Below are 17785 nucleotides of genomic sequence, written 5' to 3'. Positions count from 1 at the left end.
GACAATGAGGTCACTGTGATAGCGACAGCCATGCTGTGCTTCCTTCCATTTGCACATATTGGCTGGTGAAGGAGAAAGGGACAAGAATTCTACACTCTCCATCTTGAAAGGTAGTGCAAGGGAGGGCTGTATTATTTCAGCCCCACACTCTTATGCTTTAACTGGGTGCGGGGCTTCAGTAGACCCCATGGTGGGTGGAGCTGATGTAGAACTAAACTTCTGGAGGGCACCAGGTATTTAAAGGCTAGGGCTATTTAGAGATTGGTGGATATGGACTGGCCCTTGGGGGCAGCTGGTGGACTATTTAGGCAAGCAGGGTACTACAGCATAGGTGGTACCCTCAAAACCAGCAGCTTATTTTAACTCTCCTCCCCCTCCATTTTGCTTCCTGCCCCACCCATCAGCTGCTTTGTGTAACTTAGGATGGCCTAGCCTACCTCACAGGGTTGTTGTGAGGATAAAATGAAAGGAATAACCATGCATGACACCTTGAGCGGAAAGGAATAACCATGCATGACACCTTGGAGGAAAGGTGGGATCTAAATGTAATAATAACCACCCTCTTTTCTTGCTGGAATTTTTCAGGGTTAAGACCTTGCAATCTCACAATATAGGGTACCAAAAAGATACGAAGTCAGTTTTTCTAGCCCAGTATTGTCTACACTTTCAACAGTCCTCCAGGGTTTCAGGCAGCTTTGTTCCAACACCACATGTTATTGGACTATGTTATAAGAAAAAACCTGCTCCTTTTCCCTTATGGGGTATCCAAGAGCCCGTATAGAGTCCTTAAGTGGGTTCCCTATCAGTAGGAGAAAATAACAGAGGCCAACCAGAGAATACTGAGAAGCAAAGCAGCTAGTAAGCCTGATCTTTATTAAACTGTTGCAACAGGGTCCTCACTCACCACACACAGGAGGGAGGAGGAACCCCAAATAATGGTGCGCAAGCCCTTATATAGACTTTTGAAATTGCCCATCCCGTAGCTCAAAACCACCCCCCAAAACATCATACATACATCACTGAAGGAGGCGTGTTCACAGCAGAAATCCTGTTTGCCAGGATATATGTTAATGGTCTCTGATTGCTTTACCTGGGCAGCCTGACCACTCTTTTGTGATGGTAAATACTTTTAGTTCCTGAATCCAGGTCACAGGCTCACCCTATTCACACACAGATACACCCTTAAGACAGGTAGGCAAAAGACAATGGAGAAGCTTGCAGAGAAATATTTTAGGTCAGTTTAGGAGAGTCAAAATGGTTTCGGAGAGTCAAAATGACTTCAGGATTGCTCTCCTGTACTATTTCAGACACGTGGTTTATATACTTATGTATGTGTTTGCATTGTACATTTATGAACGTTGATTTTATTTTTGGGTTCTTAGAATTCTAGGGACGCAGGTGGCGCTGTGGGTTAAAGCCTCAGCGCCTAGGACTTGCCGATCGAAAGGTCAGCGGTTCGAATCCCTGCGGCGGGGTGCGCTCCCGCTGCTCGGTCCCAGTGCCTGCCAACCTAGCAGTTAGAAAGCACCCTCGGGTGCAAGTAGATAAATAGGGACCGCTTTCTAGTGGGAAGGTACCGTATTTTTCGCTCTATAAGACGCACCAGACCACAAGACGCACCTAGTTTTTGGAGGAGGAAAACAAGAAAAAAAAATCTGAATCTCAGAAGCCAGAACAACAAGAGGGATCGCTGCACAGCGAAAGCAGCAATCCCTCTTGCTGTTCTGGCTTCTGGGATAGCTGCGCAGCCTGCATTCGCTCCATAAGACACACACACATTTCCCCTTACTTTCTAGGTGGGAAAAAGTGAGTCTTATAGAGCAAAAAATACGGTAATTGGTAAAATAAAATACCGCTGATACCATTAGCTTAATACAGGGGTCAGCAAACTTTTTTAGCAGGGGGCCAGTCCACTATCCCCTCAGACCTTGTGGGGGGCCAGACTATAGTTTGAAACCAGCAATCCCTCTTGCTGTTCAGGCTTCTGGGATAGCTGCGCAGCCTGCATTCGCTCCATAAGACGCACACACATTTCCCCTTACTTTTTAGGAGGGAAAAAGTGAGTCTTATAGAGCAAAAAATACGGTAAACGGCGTTTCCGTGTGTGGCTCTGGCTCGCCAGAGCAGCGATGTCACGCTGGCCACGTGACCCGGAAGTGTCTCCGGACAGCGCTGGCCCCTGGCCTCTTAAGTGAGATGGGCGCACAACCCCAGAGTCTGTCAAGACTGGCCCGTACGGGCAGGGGTACCTTTACCTTTACCTTTATGTGTTTGCATTGTACATTTATGAACGTTGATTTCATTTTGGGGTTCTTAGAATTCTTATAACAGACTACAATTCCCACCATCCCTATTCACTGGCCATACTGGTTTGGGCTGATTGAAGTTGTGATCCAAATGTCTGGAGGGTACCAAGGTGGGAGATGCTAGTATAAAGAAAACGGCAGAGAATTTTGCAGCACCTTAAAGACTTAAAAACTTTCTATGGGATGAACTTTTGCAGACGACAGTCCACTCTTCACCAGATGCATGAAGTGTTATCCTGAACTGCAGGAACATAGATGGGGCAAGGTGTGGAAAGTGAGGTCAGGATAAACGAAATGCAAAGAAGCACAGATAGTGACCATTCTTATTTCATCATGGTAATTCACAAAAAGTAGCTGATAAGGCATCTTGCTATTGGTAAGCCAATTAACACATATGTGCTAAAAAATCCTGTCTCAGTTCTATTCACCAATGATAGCCTTAAACGTAGAGCCTAGCAGTCTCCCTAGGGGCGCTTTGTGCCAGTCACACCTGTGGGGTGTGTCCGTGTGTGTGATTTGATTAAAACTGAGGTCTAGAAGCGGGGCATGGATTTCATTCAGAAGCTCCCACACCCCGCCTTCCTTTCTCCACAATTAGATCACGGATTCGCTGTAGAGCAAATGCAATATGGGATTCCGCTTATACGCCCACAATAGTAGTATAACTCAGGGCATGCCAACAAGCACAAGGTAGCGCGTCCGTCAGCGCTGCAGAGGCGCAGGGAAGCTGCCCCCACGATTGTATCTGGTTATTTCACGTCGGAATAAACTCTCCCACCACGCTGTAGCTACGCACTAACAAGTGTCTAAGCTTCAGCCTGATCACACTTTCAGGGTGGGCAGGGGGAGTCTCACTGAACTTAGCGCGACTTCACTTGTGCGCAAAACATAACTGAAATCGGGCTGCGACAATTATCTTTAGTTGCGTCCCCCTCGTCCCTCTTTTTAATTGCTGGAAGATGTTGAGACTGAGAGGACGAGAGATCAGCGGGAGGAATAACATTCTAACCACGCCCCCCCACCGCTTTTTCTCTTTTTGCTAGGGGAGTTTGCGCCGCGGGCACCGGACTGCGCTCTCTCTCTTGCTCGCGCGCGCCATTCACATCTAAGAATTCATCCGAAGGCGCGGGTAAGGGCAGGCTGGAAGGGCCGCGGCTTCGCGGGACCTCGGCGCGCATGTGCGACGCGCACGCTCCTTCCGCCGGAGCCCTGGCAGCATGTGCGCAGCCAGGCCAGGAAGGGTAAACTCCGCGCTCGCCAAAAGGGCCGCCCGACACCATTGGCTCCGCTTGCGCGCGCGCACGTGTGTGTTGGGAGGGGTGGGGCGGGAGAGAAGGCGAGTGTGGAAGCTTCGGGAGCGCGCACGCGACGGGAGCCGAAGTCCCCTCAAAGCGGGGCAGAACTTGCCAGCCTTGCTCTTCCCCTGCGGGGCTCCGTGTGTCGGCGGCATGGCTGCGAGGCGGCGGCCGCGGCGAGGGCGGGCGGCGAAAGGCTGTGCCCCAGTTTGCGTCCAATCAGAGAGTGCATTGCGTGCACCGAGCAGGGCAGCAATGCGTAAACAACCAGCCCTGGGAAAGTCCTCCGCCCCCCTGCGCCGCTCCCTCCGCGCCGCTCCGCGCGAGGCTTCCTCCTCCTCCTCCTCCCCCCCGTCCTTCCTCCTCCTCCCTCCCCCGTGGAAGTCCTGTCAGCTGAACAGCAGCGCCGAGCGCGCCTCGCTTCCCCGCGCCGCCTCGCCTGCCTCCCGCCCGTAACTCCCGCGCCGCGTCCTCGGGGCGCTCCCGCTGCGCTGCTCGGGGGAAGGTAAGGGAAAGCGTCTTGCCCAGCCCGCCCGCCCGCCCGCTCGTCCCCGGCCGCCCTGCTGCTCCCTCCCTCGCCACCCCAGAGGAAAGTTAAGGCGGGGGAGGGCAGCGGGGGGGGAGGGAGGAGGAGGGCTCGTCTGTCATAACAAGTTGCTGAACGTGCTTCTGCCGGAATCGCGCCTTGCAGCAGCGGCACCCGAAGCCAAAGGCGGGCTGGGAAGCGAGGCTGCTCCTGCGAGGCTCGGGAAGGGGCCCGAGCGGAGAGTTAACTTTCTCTCCCGCGTCCCCGCCGCCTCCTATAATTAAGGAACCTGCGCCGAGTCAAGGGAAGCTGGGACTTCCCATCACTGGAAAGGGGCAGGAAGGTGTCCTGGCGATGGTGCCTGGGAGCTTCGCAATGGGGAACCGAGCGCAGCACCACCAGCACCGCTTCCTCTTGGGTGTCTCTTGCATTTGGCTGCTGCGTCGCTTCTTCCCTGCCGGGCTTTTTTCTAGCATGTCGCTAGTTTTTGACGAAAGGCGCCTTGTCCGGAGGAGCGCCCGTTCCGCCGGCTCCTTACTCCCGAGGTGGCCCGGGCGGCTTCCGCTTCTGGAGCTTGCTCGGATCATTCTTATATAAGATGTCACAGGAGGAGGAGATGGAGGAGCGACGCACGTCCTGGATGTGGCGAAGGGAGAGCTGGGCGCTCGCTCGGTGTTGGCGGCGCCGATGGGCCACGACGCCGCGGACGCACACAAACACACACACACACACACCTGTCTGATCTCAAAAGTGAAACTGACATGCTGATATTGCACCTGATCTCGCGGGTGCAGTAAAGGGGAGCGTTAAAGGCTCTCAGGACTGAGGCATCCCCCTTCAGGCTCCTGGTACCCATCTCCCGGGGCGCATAGTTGTTCTCCCGGCCCCCGCACTTTCGTCATGAAGGAAAGAGGGAATAAATATTTGAGGAATTGGGGGCGTGGGTGAAGGGGAAAAGAATCCGGCGCCGTCTCGAATCCGGCCGATTGAGAAGGACCTTCGGTGTAAAGTGGTTTGTGGATTACAACCCACGTGTGTTTTTGCTTGTTAGTATGGCCCGGAGATGGTGACTGAATGGATGAATCATCAGTTCCACAGAATAGTGACTCACCTCGCTCTGTGTGTGTTGAGAGAGAGAGAAAGATGGACTCACTTACACACACACATAGTAAAAAGATACTAATTGTCCAAAAGCTGTTTTTATTTTATGGTTTTCGCCATTTAATTGACACAACAACCCCGTGAGGTAGGTCAGGCCAAGAGATGGTGACTGGCCCAAGGTCACCTAGTGAATTTTATGGCTCAGTGGGGATTTGAACCCTGCTCTCCCAGGTCCTAGTCCAACACTCTAACCATTATCACATAACCACCTATGCCATTCTTAACACATTTTGCCTGGGATTGGAGCCTGCTTTCATGCACACCTGTTTAGAATGGGTGTGTTAAATTGTTATCCTAAATGTGCTTTGATAGGGAGTCTCTTTAGGGTCAGGATGTTCCAGGTCATTTGAAATGAATAGCTTTGAACCTTTCCCAGCAATCTTCTGTTGCTTTTCCTGCCATAGAAAAGGGGAAACTCCTGTAGACTATTTAATGCTTTGATTTCCTTATTGAATCAGTAAGGTTGAAAGCTTCAAAAGAAATTCATGACCATGTTGCAAGACATGGTGTAGCAAAGTAGCAAGAAGACACCTGATGCAGCCACCTTGCTGAAGCTTGGCAGGTCTAAGTCTTGCCAGTACCTGGGTGGAAGACTACCTGAGAGCGCTGTGTTTCGTGATGGAAGGAAAGTGAGATGTAAATTAAATACATAAGCAAGCACCCCTGTAGAATCAAAGTAAATTGACTCCATAAATGTACAGTCTGCAGTTAGTGCCCTACTACTGTGGTTTGGGATTTATTTATTGGTAATTGTTTTAAAAAATTGTATGCCACTGAACTGTTGAAACTCCTAAGCAGCTTACATAACATGTAAGAGATACTATTTATAAAGGTCAAAAGTTTAAAACAACTCCAAATGTGAATAGAATCAGTAGTTTAAATACCTATTAAAATACATGTCACATCTGATTAGGCTTGCCTAAACAAAAAGCTTTTTAGCAGGTGCTGATAACAATGCGACAAAGTGCCTGTCCAGTATCAATGTGCATAGGATGGGCCACATGGCCCCAGTAGGACTGTAACTGTGCAAAATAGTACTACTGTACTACTACTACTGTTTTTTGCAGGCATGTACTTTGCCAAGTTCCTTTGCTTCTGGGTGGTTCTCTGGTGGTTTCTGATGAGCTGACTAAGGGCTCATCCAGACTTCCCTTTGTGCTGTGCTTTCCAGGCACAGGCCTATGCCTTTCAGATCAGTGTCTAAGCAGGTTTTGTTTTGTTTTTATGCCCCCGCACCTTTCCCCAGGAAACCCCATTGTTTACTGCTGAATCAGAACACACAGCAAATGGGTTTTCTGCAGATTGTTGTTTGTTTCCATTCAGTCTTAACAGCGGGTTTTCCTGGTGGAAGCAGGTGGACTTACAAAGTGTAGACCTGTGCCTGGAAAGCGTAGCACAAAAGAAAGTCTGGATGAGCTGTAGCAGCAGAGGACCAGGAGTAGGGGATTAAGGCCTCCCCAGAACAGGCACCAGCAATGGGTCCTGTTAGAGCCCTGGCAGATGTGTCCAAGGATGTTGAGTGCTGATGCTAGCCCTGGCTGTGAGAAGAGTTGGGAAGAGGGAGAGAGCCCAGAGCTGCAGATTAGACAGACTGGAGATGTGCAGAGTCTGTTGCTAGCTCTGCTATAGGCAAGAGTAGGGAAGTGGAAGCTGGGAGAAAGAATGCAGTGTCCCTTCTGAAAGTGGCAAAAGAGAAGGGAAGACTAGCCCAAGAGCATGTTCTGCAGATGCAATTCAGAGGCCTAGATGGGTGTTATACAGAAATGGGATGAGTCTAGCCACTACCAAAGTTTGGTGTACCAAACAATGTTCTCCAGATCTAATTGTTCAAGTGAGTTACCACCTTTAAGTCTGGTGTCCTGATCAAGGGAAGTAACAGTCCCATTTTATTCTGCCTTGGTCAGACCACACCTGAAGTACTGTGTCCAGTACTGGGCACCATGATTGAAGAAGGATATTGACAAGCTGGCAGAGGAGGCCAACCAAGATGATTGAGGGTCTGGAAAACAAGCCTTATGGGGAACATAAGGGAGTTCGGTATGATCAGCCTGGTAAAGAGGAGGCTGAGAGGAGATATGATAGCGCTCTTCAGATATCTAAAGGTTTGTCTTATGGATGGAGCAAGCTTGTTTTCTCCTGCTCTGGAGGGTAGGTGCCAAATCAGTGGCTTCAAATTACAAGAAAGGAGATCCTGACTAAACATCAGGAGGAACTTTCTGACAGTAAGAGCTGTCTGACAGTGGAACGGACTCCCTCAGAATGTGGAGGACTTTTCTTCCATGGAAGTTTTAAAGCAGAATGGATGGCCATCTGTCATATGATTTAGCTGAGATTGCTGCATTGTAGAGGGTTGAACTGGATGACCTTTGGGGTCCCCTCTAAGTCTACAGTTATATGATTCTAACGCAGGAGTTTTGTTGATTACCCCCTGACATCACTATCCTTGACCTTATTTCTGATGCACTTCAAAGGAATCGGTACTTCTGTTTGGCAGCATCTAATATCTGGAGCGTCCTGCCCTTTGATATTAGGAAAGCAGCTTGGATGTATTGCTTCCAGCACCTCCTAAACACTTTTTTGTTTAGACAAGCTTACCCAGACTAGTGATTTTACTTATTTTCTGACAAATATTAAAACAACTTTTTTTTACACTTTTCTCAGCATGCTAATGGATATATTATTTCATATTAACCGCTTAGATGTTTGCGATGATTGAGCAGAATATAAATCCTGCAAAGTAAAAATAAGTGTTAAAATATTCAAAGTGTCTGTAGAGTGGAACTAAAAGTAGCAAGATTTTCTGTAACTGTAAAGTTGTCATACATTTGTTTTGACTGAGAATGGAAGGACTGCAGCTTTTCTGTTTCAACGGAAATGGATGAAAACCCAACCATAACTGCCCTGTTTCTGGAAAAAGCCCCCATGACTAGTCCTGATAGGACAGCAAGGTTGAGAAGGAATGGGGCAGTGAACAAGGCAAATTCCATAGATCTGTTGTCCATTGGACTCTGTCTGAAATTGTGCTTGGCTATAGAGACCCTTACTGTAGGTTTGGCTTGAAAATCCAATCCACTTCAATCTGAAGGTTCTCAGATCCACTGGCAGAATTGAATTAGGCACCCATTCTAGTGGTAACAACATCCTGGTAATGTGTCACAGGATAGGCACTTTGCTGTTCCATTTTTCCTAGGGAAAGAGGAGCGCCGCTTTATTAAAGAGTGTACTGTACAGTTGTGGCGAAATTTTCAAACTTTATGCGGTTGCCAATTCTCATCTCATATTGTTCATCTTGTATTGTTCTCTCAGTAGGAAAACTGCCCATAGCGACACCGGTTGTGTGGGAGTCTGGTGGATCTGAAAGATGCACACCGTCCTTTGTCAGTTCAAAGTGACCCTGTTTCCTATTTATTCCTTTAACCATTGTCTTTATTTGGCTTATTATATCTGACCCTAGCTGTGATTTTGTTCTCATTAGTGGCAACCCTGCAAGTTCATGTAGTTAAAGCAGAACCCAGTGGCTAGCAAGAAGAGGTTGCAAAGCAGGTCAGAACTGCCATGTTTGAAGTGGCAAAGTTGTCTGCAGTTCCACGAAAGCAGAGAGGCCTCCCTGACTGCAGTAACGATAAACTTTGCTTCCTTTTCGTATATCATTAATATGGCTATTGTACAACTGTGGGCAGCTATACCGACCTGACATCTTATACTACCGTATTTACTCAAGTCTAATGCACCATCGAATCTAATGTGCACCTCAGTTCTCAAAACCTTAAAACCAAAAAAGGTATTTGCTGGTGAATGTACATGTGACATTGAATCTAATAAGCACCTTAATTTTCACAACGTAATTTCGCCAAAAAAAGTTGAGCATTAGATTTGAGTAAATACGGTTATGTCATTTTCCAGTGCTGTGCAACATGCTCTGGTGTTGCACTAGCAGAGTAGGCACCATGCCTTTAGAATCATAGAATTGTGGAGTTAGAAGGGACCACAAGGGTCATCTAGTCCAACCTCCTGAATCGCAGGGATCTTTTTGCCCAGCATGGGGCTCAAACCTATGACCCTGAGATTAATAATCTCATTCTCTACCAGCTGAGCTATTCTGCAAGCTCTAATATTACGTTGGAGGGTTGCAACAGAGGTGAAGGGCAGATGGGCAGGGTCAGGCCGCTAGTGATACTTGCTAGTATCAACACTTCCAAATAATCATTTTTGTGAGGCTCTGTCTGGAGCAGTAGAAATCCATAGGTTATTCTTCCATCATCTGATCCTGCAGCTTTGATCCTGCACAGGTGTATAGCAGGATGAGGGTGAATGAACAGCATGTCAATATAGCCCTGCTGTTCAGGGACATTACAAGGAAACCTCACAAATTGGTGTGGTCAGTGCCAACTGTGCTGGGTACTAGTGGTCTTTGCATATCACGATGGAAGGTTGTGTATGTAGCATAGGTGTAGCCAGGATTTTTGTTAGGGGGCAGAACCTCAGTTAGCTGTGCATTTTTATTGATTTCTATTGATTGGGGGAGCTGCCCTTCCCTGCCCCCCTTGGCTACTACGCCCATGGCGGGCAGCAACAGGAGGTGAGATGGTTTGCTAGCAGTTGCTTTATGGTGAAGAAAATTCTCATCCACACTGTTAAGCACCAGGAAGCAGCAATGGAGGCAAGGTGTGCTGAAGCTGATGCCAACAGCCCTTGTTTGCACAACTATGATCATCCAGTCAAAAACCATGTACTGTAGCTGTAACCCGCATGATTCTGGCTGCAGCCTAACCTTCCTATCCTACGCCTCCCAAGGCTAAAAGATATGAGCAAGAATCTCGCCTGGTTGCCATGGAACGATGCTGGGTGATTTCACCCAACGAAGGACCTTGTCAGCCACCACTGGTTACATGACACAGGAATAGTGGAGATGTGATATATAAGGTCATGGACATCCAATTGGCTAATATAGGCTGCACTGTGGGCAGAAAATCAAGACAGTCTTGAAAGTAATCTCTAATCACAGGATGTTGTGTTGGAAAAATCAAAGTATTAAACAAGGAAACTTTGCTCAGCACAAGAAGATCAAACAAGTGCTGAATTACGTCAGACTTTTCTGCCTTTCCAGACAGCGCAGTATTTTGGATTCTTACCTGAATGTAGCTGTCTTTAATGCTCTTACAGTTTTGTATATGTTGAGATAAGATTACATCTAACACAAACCTTCCTGGGCCAGAAGAACCCTACGTTAGTCTGTTCCATTCTTGTTTTGCAATGAAAAAGGGATGAGAAGAGGCAAGGTCATACTTATTGCAGATAATTTGGTTCTCCTTAATGTTCCCAGAAAGATGAGGTAATCTATACACGAACTCTCTAATTCCTCCCAAAGGTCATATCTGAATTCCATGTTGATTTTTATACCTGATAATAAAATCCTGTGACTGGTGAAGGTCAGAAGGAATTATTTAGAAACAGGTGAATTCCACAGACTGGGTTTAATGGAAGTAATAATAAGGCATAGTATTGGCACAGACTGGCGGGGTTTTTTGTGGTGTGTGTGTGTAAAACACAGGGGTAGAGGCAAGAAGCTGTTGTGGGTGTTTAACAAGACTCAACAAGAGCAGTAGTTATCTGAAACTGCAAAGTTGTCTGTCCTCTTTATGATTTAACTGAATTAGTAGTAGTTTTTCCAAAGAATCCTGTGCTTCATGAGTAGAGGGAAAGGGCTAAATGAAATACATGTGCAGAGATGGAAGCTTCACATTTAGGCATCATATGCTAACTACAAGTAGTCCATCTTGGGGGGGAGGTGTAGATTTGTAATCATTACTCATAAGCAGCAATGAATACTGTTGTTTTCTCTCATCATCTCTGTAGAAGAAAAGATGGCATGCAGGTGACATACATTATATTTTGAAGCAGGCCGTTTACCTAATTACGCTTTAGGAAAGGTAAACAGGTAGGAAGGGCATTTCAGTAAGGGCAGAGAAGAAGAAGCATCCTCAATTTTTACTCCAGGTATGGAAAAGGGCTTTCTGGGGCCAGTTGTAATCCAAGATCAATGGCACATGAACTTTGAGACATTTGCATATGAACAAAAATACAAGATCTTGTGAACTGCTCCCAGCCAGATTCAACTTTTATATCAACTTCCTATTAAAAAATAAATAAATGTTAGTGTGGTATATTAGTTTTGAAACTGTTAACTGCCACTGGTTTGAAACTAGGATCAGCTCATCTAAAATTGGCAATAGTTTGCAGCAGTGACTGAACGAATAAGCTGCATATGTATTTGTTTCAGTCCGCCATAACAGACTGCATTTTAACCATCCAAATTCGCTTGCCCATCTGTGGAAAAGTAGCTTGAATAAATTAGTGCAGGTGGATGTGTTTAGTTGTTGGTTTTTAATGGTGACAAAGCTGTATTTGCTGTTTGAGGGCTTCTCTTTCCCTTTTTCCTTCTCCCTGTAGCTTTAACAGACAGACAGACAGACAGACAGACAAATCACACTGCAGCCTAGGAAGACAAAGCTGCTGAGTCGCTTCATTCACCCATATATATAAGTGAAAATACCTTTGAATTGTCTAATGAACTAGAACAGGAGTTATAATTCTGCTCTTGTCAGGCACAAGACAGAATTTTAACTGGAATGTTTTGAACTAACTTCTCAGTTGTGAATGCAGGTAGAAGAGGAAAAGGGAGTTTGTAGTAAGAGTAAATAATATGAAACAACAGGTTTTGATAAGATTCTGTAGTTCTTTAGCAGAATTTAAGCTGAGATGCAGTCTGGCAATATGTCTAGGGTGGTACAATGTGGATTTTGTCACAACATATTTTAATCTGGTTCTGAGTGGAATACCTTAACTGCAAATTCTTTTTAGTTCTATGTTTCAATCGTTGTATAAGATACCATGTGCTAATTTTTTCATGTGTTCCTAATTCTACTGTAATATATGAAGCACCCTTATACTTGGTCCATTGTTGCAAATTCATATCCTGTACAGGTGGTGTATACAATTTCTTTCTTGATGGTGGAGATGATGGGCATTTGGGACAGAAGTGAAGTTAAATGTAATGTACACAAACAGTTAATGAATTTTCATGCACTATTTTGGGCACAGTTTCACTAGAAAGAACCCTGGGTCAATGCTGTGAAACCTCCTGACCATTCACTTAGTGCGGTGTGGAAGAAGAAAATAATAGGAGTGATAATAATGGTTTAAGCCAGTGGTGTTTTTCTAGAAAAACATGTGCCAGAATTGAGTTCTGACTGAAAAAAAGCCCTGGTTTAAGCCATCTCCAGGTGTTTTGGAACCCCTGGGCATGTCTAGGGGCACTTCCAGACAATTGTTATTTGCAGGTGGGATTCAGTGGCATATTGGCAACAACAAATTTGCTTCCAAAAAACCTTTGGGCTTTTTGCAATAAGGACTAGACTTACAAAGCTTGGTCAACTTTAAGATCCATTTCATCTCTTCTAATGCCCAGTCTAAGGCCCATTTGTAAGCATGCTGTCTATTGTGACATGTTTTTTGTTCATGTTCCTGTGAGGGAATTTTTTTGCCCAAGTGCATCTCCATCTACCACCGAAAGAAACCACATCCTTTCATCTGAGTTTTAAAAACAGGCATTTCCCTGCTTTTCTATAACCGCCTGGTTCTCACTTGTCTCCTCCATGGCCAAGAAACCCTTTCCACCAATCTGAATCATGGCCCTCTCAACCACCTGGCCCTTACAATCTGGCGCAACAACTTTGAAAGGCTGTGCAACGAGTTGTATGGTGAGTTAGCTAGGGGGGAAATGGGTTACTCTTTTTCTCTGTGGAAAGCAGCTCCAATGCTGAAACAGCACTATGCTCGGTCCCTGGTGGGAAAATGAAAGTTAGCATTGCTAGACAACACTCTTGCCACTCAGGGACCAGTTTCGCCTAGACTCCAGGGACTGTTGGCACACTGGCATTAATGAGCTTTAACATGAAATGGGAATGTTCCAAACTGAGAAAGTATATGTGCAGAGTGCAGTTTCTCCTATGCAACTTCACAAGACACACAAAAATGAAGCATGTCAAAAGCCAATCAAAAACTACCTACATAACAATGTTTGTTCTGAAGTATTAATTTTATTTATTCTTGCATCGCTATCACTGTGATTGTCTGAAAAGCATATACTGCCCAAACACACCCCTCTTTATTAGTAATCACTTTTTCAACCTCTCAAGACCTTTCATTGTTTCTGTGCTTTCTCTTCCTCTCCCCCACCCCCTGTTGACCGGAATCCTGAGGACTGGTTTTAGAAAATAATAATAATAATAATAATAAATTTTATTTATATCCCGCCCTCCCCAGCCGAAGCCGGGCTCAGGGCGGCTAACAACACCAAAATAAAGGTAAAGGTAAAGGTACCCCTGCCCGTACGGGCCAGTCTTGACAGACTCTGGGGTTGTGCGCCCATCTCACTCAAGAGGCCAGGGGCCAGCGCTGTCCGGAGACACTTCCGGGTCACGTGGCCAGCGTGACATCGCTGCTCTGGCGAGCCAGAGCCGCACACGGAAACGCCGTTTACCTTCCCGCTGGTAAGCGGTCCCTATTTATCTACTTGCACCCGGAGGTGCTTTCGAACTGCTAGGTTGGCAGGCGCTGGGACCGAGCAGCGGGAGCGCACCCCGCCGCAGGGATTCGAACCGCCGACCTTTCGATCGGCAAGTCCTAGACGCTGAGGCTTTAACCCACAGCGCCACCTGTGTCCCTTAATACCAAAATAGTGCGACGTTATAAAAACATTATAAAAATTAATTAAAATCAAGATTGATGGCAGCCATAAAGTTTTGTAAAGGTTGCCAAAGGAGGGAGTCAGGCTGCGCCCTAACCTAAGGCCTGGCGGAACAGCTCTGTCTTGCAGGCCCTACGGAAAGATGTCAAGTCCTGCAGGGCCCTTGTCTCTTGTGACAGAGCATTCCACCAGGTTGGAGCCGCAGCCGAAAAGGCCCTGGCTCTAGTTGAGGCCAGCCTAACCTCTCTGTGGCCTGGGACCTTCAAGGTGTTTTTGTTTGAAGACCGTAGGTTCCTCTGTGGGGCATACCAGGAGAGGCGGTCCCGTAGGTACGAGGGTCCTAGGCCGTATAGGGCTTTGAAGGTTAAAACCAGCACCTTAAACCTGATCCTGTACTCCACCGGGAGCCAGTGCAGCTGGTATAGCACCGGATGAATGTGATCTCGCAGCGAAGACCCCGTAAGGAGTCTTGCTGCGGCATTCTGCACCCGCTGGAGTTTTTGGGTCAGTCTCAAGGGCAGCCCCACATAGAGCGAGTTACAATAATCCAGTCTGGAGGTGACCGTCGCGTGGATCACAGTAGCTAGGTCAGGGCGAGAGAGGTAAGGAGCCAACTGCTTAGCTTGGCGGAGATGAAAAAATGCCGCCTTTGTAATAGCGGCAATCTGCGCCTCCATGGAGAGGGAGGTATCGAAGATTACACCCAAACTCTTAACGGACGGCGCTGGCACTAATTGCACCCCCACTAAAGGTGCGAACGTCAGAGCATAAACCAAAAAAGAATGAATGCACAACCATTAGCAAGGGAGGCTGGTCCATTCAAGGAAGTGGACCCTGCCCCACCAAACGCAGTCTTCTCTCAGCCAGCCCCACCTGTCTACCTCCTTCCCTACAGCCAGACTAGAGCAGGGGTCAGCAACCTTTTTCAGCTGTGGGCCAGTCCACCGTCCCTCAGACCATGTGGTGGGCCGGACTATATTTGGCGGGGGGGGGGGATGAGAGACTTCCCTTGCCCCACAAATAACCCAGAGATGCATTTTAAATAAAATGACACATTCTACATGTAAAAACACGTTGATTCCCGGACCATCCGTGGGCCAGATTGAGAAGGCCCCCTGGGCCTTAGGTTGCCTACCCCTGGACTAGAGGGTGGCATTGGCTATCGGCTTCTTCCTCAGTCTCAAGTGTTGCCTTTCTAAAGTGCAGCAGGGAGGAGGAAGACGAAGCTAACATTAGCTGGCTCTGCCCATAATTGTCTCTGGCCTCCTTACCTTTTACCCTACCCAGTAGGCACCAGTCACCACTTACCTCAATGAGCTTCCTTTGAAACTGTAAGACATGGAGCCAGTGTGGTGTAGTGGTTAAGAGTGGTAGATTCGTAATCTGGGGAACCGGGTTCGCGTCTCCGCTCCTCCACATGCAGCTGCTGGGTGACCTTGGGCCAGTCACACTTCTCTGAAGTCTTTCAGCCCCACTCACCTCACCGAGTGTTTGTTGTGGGGGAGGAAGGGAAAGGAGAATGTTAGCCGCTTTGAGACTCCTTTGGGTAGTGATAAAGCGGGATATCAAATCCAAACTCTTCTTCTTCTTGGACCATACAGGTAGGCATTGGGGAAGGAAGAGACAGCGGTCAGCTGCTGCTTTTTGTTATATTGTTTTGTGGTGTGTTATAGTTTATTTTACTGTTCTCATAACCCAGAGGTGCATTTTAAATAAAAGCACCCAGGCAGTGGAAGATAGGAGTGCCTGGCATGTTCTGGTCCATGGGGTCATGAAGAGTTGGACACGACTAAACGACTAAACAACAACAACACATAGTTTATTTTGGCCGCAGTCTGAAACACACTTACAGTATTGGATAATAAGGTCCACTGAATACTGTGAGACATACCTCTGCATCAACATGTATAGGATTATGCTGTCCAAGAAAGCCATTCAAACCGCTGTAGACTCTATGGCTTTCTTTACCATCACGCCAGCTTCTCCCCCACCCCTTCTCCTGTTTTTATAGAATCTCAGAATTGGAAGGGACCCACAAGAGTCATTTTCTCCAACCCCCTACAATATAGGAATCACAACTAAAGCACCCAGGACAAACGGCCGTCCATCTTTCAAAGTCTGCTTAACCTCCAGCATGCTAAGCAGCTCTAAAGAACTCAAAAGCCTGCTCGCTTATTTTACGACACTGGTTGGCATTACTGTAGATTTTGGAACATACGAACTAACCTGGCTGCCTGTGCTTTTTCTCGACAACCAATCAAGAGTTTTATTGAGAGTAAGGGATTAATGATAAAGAGCTTGAGTGTGTGTACCTAACAAATCAGCTGGCTTTTGCATGCTGTGCCTGTTGAATACTGACAGTGCAGAATCTCATTTAACGTTATAAGCTGGAGAAGAGATTCTGGAAGCAATAGTGCTCAATTTGTGATCACTACAAATTATGGACAAATTTGTATAACTAGCTAGGTAATGACAACCTCCGCAAATCTGTACAAAAGGTATATGAACTTTGCTCCTGTGAACCTGGAAAAGGAAAACAAGCAGTGATGCGTTGGTTACTGTTCTATTCTTGTGGTGTAAAATTGGAACAGTAAAATACTTAGAACAGTAAAATAAATAATTGGATATGCTTAATATAGCTCTTTAGATGCAGGTATTTAAAAAAATACACAAAATAATCAAGAGATTCCTTTATATGCTGTTTTAGGGTAATAGGGCAAGCCCTATGTTCCCTTTATTTATTAAATTTATATCCTGCCCTTCCTCACAAAGCAGCCTAGGGCAGCAAACACACGTGTGATAGAGCAATACATTTAAAACGCGAACAAACCTACTTAAAATGTTTTAAAACATCAAGAAGCATCTAAAAGCAAACACAATAAGACTTTAATTTAAAAATAGATTTAGCCAGAGTAGCTTTGAAAGGGGCTTTTTACCATTTTCCCTAGACTTAAGGAGGCTTGCTATCACACAGTCTGAGTACTCTTTGTCTGAAAGCACTATATTGTTGGCCTTTCACAATCCGGAGGCATTTATATGTGACAATTAACTCAAATGAACTAATTTTAAGCATACAGTAGATGGGTGAAAATGTGCTAATTTTACTGCTATTCCTTGAGTGTTTAATTAAGGCTGCAACTCTAGAGTCACATTTCAAGGAGTAATTCTCATTGTACACAGTGCCTTACTTCTGAGTAAACATGCACAGGATTGTGCTGCGAGTTAGCATATGACACTAAGGTGCCAATTTATTCTAGCTTTTGCTACAGTTAGAATTGCATACCAATTCTAATTTATTTTTAAATTAGGGTTTTTTTTAAAAAAATATTTAATAGCTACTTATAAAAAGTACTTACACAGAAGGAAATGTATTTTTGAAGTTGGCATGTCTTACAACGTAGGAATGCATCAAAATAAAAATGAAGTTTTGCTTCACAACCATTGTTCTGAAATAATTTATCAAATACCTTCTAGGAATGACATCTGAATAGTCAGCTACAACCCACAGAGGGGGTTTTGCCAATCAATTAAAGTTGCATTATTTGCCAAATGAATAATAAAATAATCACATGATTAACTGAGAAGTCAAAAAGGGTTTCTTCAGTTAATTTGCAATCCTAGACATAAACTTGCTTGTCTATACAAATTCCCTTCATGCCATGACAAGTTGCCATGAAATTCAGTCAAAATCCAGTATCCTGCCCTTTAACTAGTATAAACATTTGCAGTAGATAGCATGTTTGAAAGA

At 46.0% G+C, this 17785-nt stretch overlaps 1 protein-coding gene across 1 annotated transcript in view; it reads left to right on the top strand.

Moving 5' to 3' along the window:
* The first annotated feature begins 3812 nt into the window (after positions 1–3812).
* PCGF5 (polycomb group ring finger 5) overlaps positions 3813–17785 on the top strand; it is a 40098-nt gene continuing 26125 nt past the window's right edge. Inside the window, exon 1 of the mRNA XM_081913053.1 lies at positions 3813–4106. The gene's annotated coding sequence lies outside the window, so the exon portion shown is untranslated. The remainder of the gene's footprint in view (positions 4107–17785) is intronic.

The sequence above is a fragment of the Podarcis melisellensis genome, assembly GCF_964234715.1.
Source record: "Podarcis melisellensis genome assembly, chromosome: 5".
NCBI classification, from domain to species: Eukaryota; Metazoa; Chordata; class Lepidosauria; order Squamata; family Lacertidae; genus Podarcis; species Podarcis melisellensis.
Note: the sequence above shows the minus strand (reverse complement) of the source record. Positions and strands in the feature narration are given on the sequence as shown.